Here is a 9,321-nt window from a genome sequence, read left to right on the forward strand (position 1 = left end):
CCTTCCCACATACATATGGAGATATTGGGGTGAAGAATATGTCAGTTTTCCTATTTGCTACCTACTGTCAATTTGCTCTCCAGTAGCATTTCTCCAATTGGTATTTCAAGCAGGAAAATATAAAATGTACTCTCATATGAGTATAACAAAATTTATTAATTTCAATCCTCTGGTAAGAACTAATTGTTGTTGTAATATCATTTGGCAATCATTTTCTTTCTTTAACTTTGTTTTTGTTGAGATGTATTAGCTACTTACTCAAAGTGGTTGGCCAAGTAATTATTTTTGTATGATTTTATAAATCTTATTTTATTTTTTAGTGATATTCAAATTATCTCAAAGAATATAACCAATTTTAACTTTCTCCTCATTTTTACCTTGTATTTTAAAATTGAGAATAAATATAATAATTTCATTTAGATTTTCTCATTCTATGATTTAAATATTCAGAATAATAATATCTTACATCTCTATGAATACTTAGCAATTTAAAAGAATTTGAACTGATTCTGAGAAGCATTTTAAAACAGTTTCCCACAACTACACATATTAAATGTAGCACAATGTTCTCTTGTGTGCCTATGAGTCACTTTCAGTTTCTTAGTTACCTATTATTTCATGTCTCATCAAAAATGCTTGCATATTTATATCAATATTCTGTTTACCCCTTAGATTATTCATGCCTGAATGGAGTGTCAGCTGCAGAAATCGGAGGTTTAATGAGTTTCATGGGGATACCTCATTCCAGGAACAAAAACAGGAAAAGGAATAAAACACCAGTGCCTGCATACTAATGTGTTCCCTTGTTAGAACAGATCTCAGGAGTAAGAGATAATAGATGGTCCCTATGCAATATACATCTCCTTTAAAGGGATTTTACTTCCATGTCAGCTTTATTTGTGTACGTTAATCTCCCACAGCCACTGCACTAAGGCCAAATATTAAACCACAAACATCCAAAGGGAGAGGCTACTATTACTATATCCTGAATATTGCATTACTCTACACTTGTTTGGTTTTGATTTTAAACTATTGTTCTCTCTCTTTTTTCTTTTCTTGCTGCTTTTTCTGGTTGGTTTGTTTTTGTTTTTTTTTTTTTTTATTTTAGAACCACTGTTGTTTGTTATAGAAATATGATGCCATAAAAATAAATATTTAACTTATTAGCATTCCACACACTATTTTTCTTTGAAAGAGAACGTTAATTTACTTTGGTAAAGATAATGCATTATAAAGTACCTTTTTTACATATTTAATATATGCTTGCTAATGCTAGTCTATTGGGACAGCAAGCAAAGTTAATTTAAAAATGTGAAATTTAAGGTTGATCTATGAAGTGCATGAAAAATGGAGAACTAAGGCAATTATTCATGCTTTTCAGACTAAAAAATTCAATATACATTTAAATAAAAACAGCAATTGTGGGACTTTATATTTAGATATAATTTTTGTTATGTGTTTATGTACAGTAAAATACATGGAATTATGGTCTTAAAATCCTATTGCTCATGAACAATCCAGTATTAAATTTTATAGTAACAATTAAAAGCCATCACAGGATCTCTCAATTTTTTTTTAAGCCAAGGAACATATTTTAAAAACAAAATTTGCAAATAATTTTTAGAAAGATGTTATTAGCTTACTTGAAACATAGGGGATAATACCAATTGGCTCAGTTTTTATTTTTTTTCTTTTTTTCACCAAAACAATTTTTATTTCCAGTGTTTAATTGGGTATGCACACAGACATGACACAGGTTTGGATTTATTAAGTCCTCATGAAGAATTATATTCTTCTCAATAAAGAAGCCAGTTCCATCCAGGATCCACTATCTATACAACTATGTTACAACATTTATATCAAATCTGGTATGTGAAGAAAAGATACACATATAATATGTTCATTTTAAGTTATGTATTTTACAGAAATATTAAAAATTCAAGTCACACAAAACTAAAAAAGTGTATTAAAAGTTTGAATATAAAACTCAGAGATCCACCTGGAATGACTGAAGAATGGAGGTTCTGTATCCACCTGTGTTAAAACTGGTAAATGTAGTGAAATTTGTTACCAATAAAATGCATTCATTTCTTTAATGTAAGTTACCTAATTTTAACAATATGGCACCCTAAAAACCAAATGCTTTTGTTTTGTTTTTTTAATGATGAGGCACTTTTGTTAGTGATGAAACCAAAAGAACAAATTTGCTGCACACTAATGCCAGCGATTTTCTTCAGTGATCTTGGGGTATACACTATATAATAAGTTGCAACAAATACTTTGTTCATTTGTATACAACTATCTGATATATCTTTAAATATATCTTTATTTATATATATATATGATAGGTTAAAACTGCTAGCCAGAGCACCGGCAGATGATATGTTTGGAGTAGGAAATCAAAAGACAGGTGGTGAAACGGCCAAGAGGAAAAATATCAAACGTAGGCAAACCCTAGGAGGACATAGAGATGCTACTGAAATAAATGTTTTGAACTTCTGGAAAGCACATGAGCAAAGTGCAGAGAAAGCATCTGAACTTTCAGCTGTGAATCGGTTAAAACCAAAATGCACCGCCCAGGACCTCTCCATCTCAGACTGGCTTGCAAGGGAGCGCTTACGCCCCAGTACCTGAGACAATAGCAGAGGTGAAACTGGGGACCTTCATCTTGAGAATACCAGCACAGTAGACTTGTCTGTGACAGAAGCACCTCTGTCTCTTCAGTCCAGTGCAGGCAGTTCTCCCAGCACCTTGGCTTCAACTAATAGGCCCCTTCTTTCCATACCACCACAGTCGACTGACCAAATCAATGGAGAAAGCTTCCAGAACATGAGCCAAAATACTACTTCTGCAGCTCATGCCCAGCCTCATAAACTGTCTGAATCCCCAGGCAATAAAGCACAGTTTCATCCCTGTCTTTAAGCTGAGGGGTGTGTCCACTATAGCAAATAAAAAGTTACTGTTACATGTCCCAGTCACTCTGTAAATATTTTCTTGTACCAGAATTGTTGTTATTCAGCCTTCATTTGGGCTGGTTTCATAATTTTGTACTGTGAAATAGCATTACAGTGCATTACTACAGCCAGAAGAACATATATTGGCTCAGTTTTTAATCTTACTTTGAACAGTTTTCTGTACTTTAGATGACTGCTCTCTAAATTTCTTGATTCCTTCAAATTTCAAAGAGGATAAATTTTGGTCATCAAAATGGAAAATTGTTATTTCTTCCACACATAAAGAATACTTTGGTGTGGTGCTCAGGTGACAATGAGGGAAGATTTGGACAGGAGGGACAGAGGGGAACAAACATTAAAGGAATTATTTATGTATGACACTTTACATGTAATATTTTTATTATTGCCTTGATTTCTATTCTCTTTTATAGTCCATTAATTTATTCCAAAGAAATTCTTAATCATATTGTCAAACAAGCAGAGAGATGTTAGTAACTTGACCAATTTGTACAGAGTCTAAGTTTGGACTTAATAGTCTTTGTTACCACAAAGTCAAAATCCTCTTCAGCAAGAAAAAATAAATTAGATTAAAATATTCAGATATTTCCATCAAAACTATGAGTTTACTTTTAATGCTAGTCAGTGTTGCAGAGAGCAAATAAATATTTTTATTGCCAGTTCCATTTAAATAAGGAACAAAATTACTAAGATAATGATAAAAATAGTATGGACTCTAAGACTTTCTATGTTGTTCTTTCCATGGAGACTCCACTGAATCAAAGCAACAGAATGAAATCTTGCCTACCCTGGAACCATGCTCACAATCTCTTCTGTGCTAAACGTATTGTGGCAGTCACTGTCAAGTCATCATATTGAGAGCCTTCCTTTCTTTTACTAGCCTGCTATTTTTCCAGGCACATTGTCCTTCTGCAGAGACTGGTCCTGAAAACATGCCTAATGTATGCAAGTACTACAAAATTTCCAAAACATGTTATATGTTTTGGAAGCAGGAGCAGCCTCTACTTCCTAAACGACATGCCTCCAGAAACTATATGAACTTTGATAAATGTCAATAGTTGTAGAGGGCCTTCAGGCCTTTTGTTCATATGGTCGCTATGAGTTGTGCTCAACTCAGAGGCAATCAACAACAACATGTTATATGTTTCAGATTTCACTTATTAAGGTTTTATCTGCTTTTCAGATTTCTGTTGTGACTTTTCATGTGTTCAGCAAGACAGTGTTCTGCCTCATAATGGTCTTACATACAGCAGAGCGAAACAGTGTCACTCTCATACCATGCAAACAGCAGTTAACTGTGTTGAAGGCCATTGTTGAAGTCACCAGACTCGTTCATTTTGTCTTTTTCTCTGATATATTTTATCAAGCATGATGTCTTCCTTCAGAGACTGGAACATTTTTAATAATATGTCCAAAACACAGAAACAAAGTCTCTTGCCATCTAAAAAAAAATGTGGCTGTACTTCCTCCCAGAAAGATTCATTTGTCCTTCTACCACTCCAGTGAACACTCAATTAATAGTCTTAATTAAAAACACAAGTTAAAGGTATCAATTCTCATTTTATTTTTCTTACTCATTAACTTTCACATGACTGACAATATAGCTTAATTCAAGAAGGCCTTCATCTTCAATGTGATGTCTTTGCTTTATAGATGTCCTTTGCATCAGATTTACCCTTTGATTTATTGACCACTGCTCTCCTGTGCATGAGCTGTGAATCTAAGTAAATTAAGTCCTTGATAATGCCAATCTCTTCTGTTTATCATGATGTGCTTATTGTTCCAATTGTGAGGAATTTGCTTTCTTTTTCTTATTACTGTGATTTAAATGAAAGTTTACAGAAAACTTGGATTTACATTCATTTATTGTCGTACATTTTCCTCCCTACTCCCCTCAGTTCACTTTTCTCTTTAAAGAAATTCTTTCATTGTTGCAGTTTCCTCCCTCTCCCCCACCCCAGTCCATTTTGCTATGCACCTCTTATTCTGAACTATTATAATGCAATAATGCCTAATCATATATTTCTTTTAAACAGTTCTTTCCCTCATTTGTTTCAATGCAACATTTATTATTTGTCCCCTCTTTTCTTAGTTCACCCAACCCCTATGTCAGTCCTGTTTTATAACAGTGACATATTTGTCCTTTTGTGAGTGAGATATTTCACTCAGTATAATGTCCTCCCAGGTCACCCATTTTGTATAAAAACATTGTGTGAATATACCACAGCTTCTCTTATCTGTTCATTTGTTGATAGGCACTTGGGTTATTTCCATCTCTTTGCTATTGTAAACAACACAGCAATAAACATAGGTGTGCATATATCTGTTGGGGGGTAGTACTGGTTTCCTTAGGGTATATTTCCAGTAGTGGAATTGTTGAGTTAAATAGTATTCCTATTTCCAACTTTGAATTAGTTTTCTTTATGTTGAGTTGTAATATATTCTGAAGGTTTAGTATTTGATCTTCATCAGTAAGTGCTTCAAGTTTTCTTTATGTTCAGCAAGCTAGGTTCTGACATTTGTGTATCACAGGTAATTCATTATTATATGTCTTCCAATCTTGATTTTGTATTCTTCTTCACACAGTACAGCTTTTCAGATTACTTGTTAACCACACAAATTGAGTATGTATAGTGAAAGAGTTTAACTTCTATGCACAACTTCCTGCTTTAAAACTATGTAGTTTTCCCTTGCTCTGGTCTGTGGACAGGTTCTCCATAAGCACAGTTAAGTGTTCTGGAATAGCATTGTTCACAGTGTTATCCGTAGCTTGCATTTGGTAATAATTGCAAACAGAGTCAATACATTGCTAGTAAACATATTTCTCCACTTTCAGGCCACAGCCATTTGACATAAGTAGTGATTACAATCCTTTCACATTCTCATCTGAATCTGGCTTACATTTCTGGAAGTTGTCTATTGCAGCAACCATTTTTAAATTATCTTTAGAAAGATTTGCTACTTTATAATAGTAATAAGCTCAACAATTTTTGTGTTTTATTTGACTAAATATCTCTGGATTGGACAGAAATATTGATCTTTTCTAATCTTTAGCCATCTAGGTGTCTCTGACATTTCTTGGCATTTGGAAGTAAGCAACTCCAGTGCTGTATCTTTTTGTTGAAACATTTCAGCAGGTAGTCCATCAATTCCTAGAGCCCAATTTTTTTACTAATGCCTGTAGTGCAGCTTTGATTTTTAATCTTAGTGTAATTGATTATGATTATATGTTAACTCATGAAATTGTTAAATATTGATCTTTTGATATAGTGACTCTGTGTATGCCTTCTACCTTTTTTTTTTTTATGCTACCATCATCATTCAGTACTTTGTAGATTTCTTAATTATTGCAACACAAGGCTTCAAGTTTTCCTTTTGCTTGAGAAATCTACAAGACAGTGAAGGATGAATAGTCATTTTTTATTTATTATTATACTGAGGTTCAAAGAAATATCAGTAACACAGGACTTCATAGTGACCCAGAAGTTAATAAGGAGTATCTAGAATATCTATAGATGTAAATTTTAATCTCCTGAACTCTTGGTCTTTTGACTACTCCTTTATTTGTATAAATGAATATTTGTTATATTAAAAGTATCGGACACTCAAGAGCCAAACAATAATTCTAAGTTAGAGAACTAAAGCAATTATTGTTATTATTCATAATTACTAATTAAAATTCATACTTAAACAAGGAAACTCAATTATGTGGATTCAAAAAATCTAATTAGTGATCTCAGTAATTTCCCAAAGAAATTAAATTGAAGGAAGGGGGAGAAAACAAAATGCTCATCATCAAAATATTTTCAATCAGATTAAACAAAACAAGAATACCTTCTTTAATATCTCATTAACATTATGATAGCAAATGCCACATTGTTTCTAGTCATGATTTAGAGAGGTAATGTAATTTGTAGATTAAGCATTGTGTGGCTTTCGGGTTTAGATATTCATAAGCCAAATTCTATTTCTAGAATATATGTTCTTGAGCAGTGGTGAAACATTTCTGAATCTATTTTTCTCCAGATGTATATTAAAGTTACCTGTGGAGTATTGAAGATGCTTAAGCATAAATTTTCACAAAAATTTACTCACAACAAATTAAAGTAACGCAAATATGTTGGCTTATGTAACAACAGAGTTTCAGATAGTTCAAGAATAATTGAGTATAGTTTTCTTTGTTTCTTTGAGGCCTACGACAATTCTGTCTTACTTCAGGGTAATAAAAAAATTAAAGAATTTGTGGGCTTCACTTCTCACATTGTATTATATTAATATTATAGTATTAATTCCAAAATAAGGTCTGGTGGCACAGTCCGAGGGAAGATGCACTGTTATGCCAAAGGTAATACCCCTCTGGTGCTTTAAATCTACTAGTTCCTCTGAGGAAGAAACATGAACAATCTTCTGTATGATTTATAGTATTGGAAACATGAAAGTGGTTCAATTACAAGTCAGTTCTAATATAGGGGGAAAACAGTTTTGAAAATGGTTTTCAAAATATGGAGCCTATTCTTTGCCTAAGCATCAAATATAAGCCCCAGGTTTTATTTAAATGTAACATCTATGGTGTCAAAATTTTATTGTTTATTGTTCAAAATGTTTTTTCCTAGTCTTTGATTAACTGTTTATTTTGTGGAAAAGTATTTATTGTATTAAGAAGATAGGATTAGGGTGAGATACAAGCCCCACTCTACTAGAGGACTCTATCAACTCATGGGAGTGCAATGCTACTAGCTCCTTTGGTGATGCTTGCTCTCCTGGGACACAGCACCCGGCTGCATCACAACTGGCTATCTACAGGATCCTGGCTCATTGCTTACATCTCTGCAACACTGACCTGCACCAGCCATGTGAGTGATTGAGTCTCTGTGAGACCTTCCAGTAAACAACTTAACCCAAAGGACATAAAGGAGGGGAGAACTGAACAAGGAAGAACAGTTAATATCAGAAATCATAAAGATAAACTAGAAAAAGAATTTGGAACAACCATTGACTTCTCCCTTTCCGTAACTAATCTGCTACTAATCTTAGCATAATAAACTATAAAAGTGCCATCTAGAAACCTATATCTACCTTTATAACTATTTTTATGGCAAGAATATTCACATTGGTTTAGGCCAACATATGGTATTGGAGAAAGACTCCATCTTAAGCAAACCACATACTAGCATCACATTACAGCAGTGGAAAGTGCCAGGAAGGTTAGCTGGAAATGTCTAAACACTCTATACCTACAGCCTGCCATTGTTATGTACTGTCGAATTGGAGATGATCCAAAGCTGACCCTCTAACAAATTTTCACATGGGAGGAGATTGCCAATCCTTCTGTAGAGGAGCAGTTGGTAGATTCAAACCGAATGCCTTCAGGATTACCTCTGCTATGAAGCTGTGCTGCAACCTCAAATGCACACACAGTTGGAATCCACCCACCTGTGCATAGTATTACTGAAAAATTGACAGAAATCATTGTACTATATACAGGAGAACTTCAGAAACACTATAAAAGATTCCCAAATATTAAATAATAATAATACGCTTTTAATACCTTCATTTACTTACATTTTATTTGATGGCTTTATAAGCAGCAGACATTATATATAATATAGGAGGCCAGATTATACACAGCACTTTAGAAATATTGTTCTATAAAGCTAGCTTGCATAATACAATTAGGCTGCCGTTATTTTATGTGCTGAATTTGGCTTCCATAGAGAGCTAAACCATATATATCAGTTCAAACCCTTTTTACTCTCATCCTCCCTCATTTCTTTTACATGAAAAACATTTATAAATTAAATTAGTCACTCAGCAACAGTTGACTTGGCAATATAACCTACAGTGGAGTAATTTCATTAAGAAGTCCAGTAGTTCTCAAGCTACATAGAGTTCGTGACACATTTTCAAATACACTTATTTTTGGTTTATAATTACAAGGATGAAAAGAAAACCATTAATTTTAAAAAATTTAAAAAAATTAGAGCGAAAAAATCTCTTTCGACAATTATGTCCCTACCTTCTTAATAATTGAGCCACTCTATGATTTTATTTTCTATTAAAATCACAATCTTAGGAATTTTTGAGATGAAATTTTAGCATGCTCTGATATATATGCCAATGCTCTTTTCTTTCTTTCCCATTTAATCTTTTCTGTTGGAAGAAGTTCCATCAACTATTACTTGGGTAAATGTGCTGCCAATAGTGCTGCCAATAACCTTTTGAAGTGATAGAAAACAAGGATTCATTTTAAGGACTAAGGTATGTCTGACCCAACACAGGGTATTTTCAATTGCTTCATATGCATGTAAAGGTTGAAGTGTGAATAACAGAGACCAATGAAGAACAAGTG

The sequence above is a fragment of the Elephantulus edwardii genome, unplaced genomic scaffold (assembly GCF_000299155.1).
Source record: "Elephantulus edwardii isolate Elephantulus edwardi_28Jun2011 unplaced genomic scaffold, EleEdw1.0 scaffold00021, whole genome shotgun sequence".
NCBI lineage: Eukaryota > Metazoa > Chordata > Mammalia > Macroscelidea > Macroscelididae > Elephantulus > Elephantulus edwardii.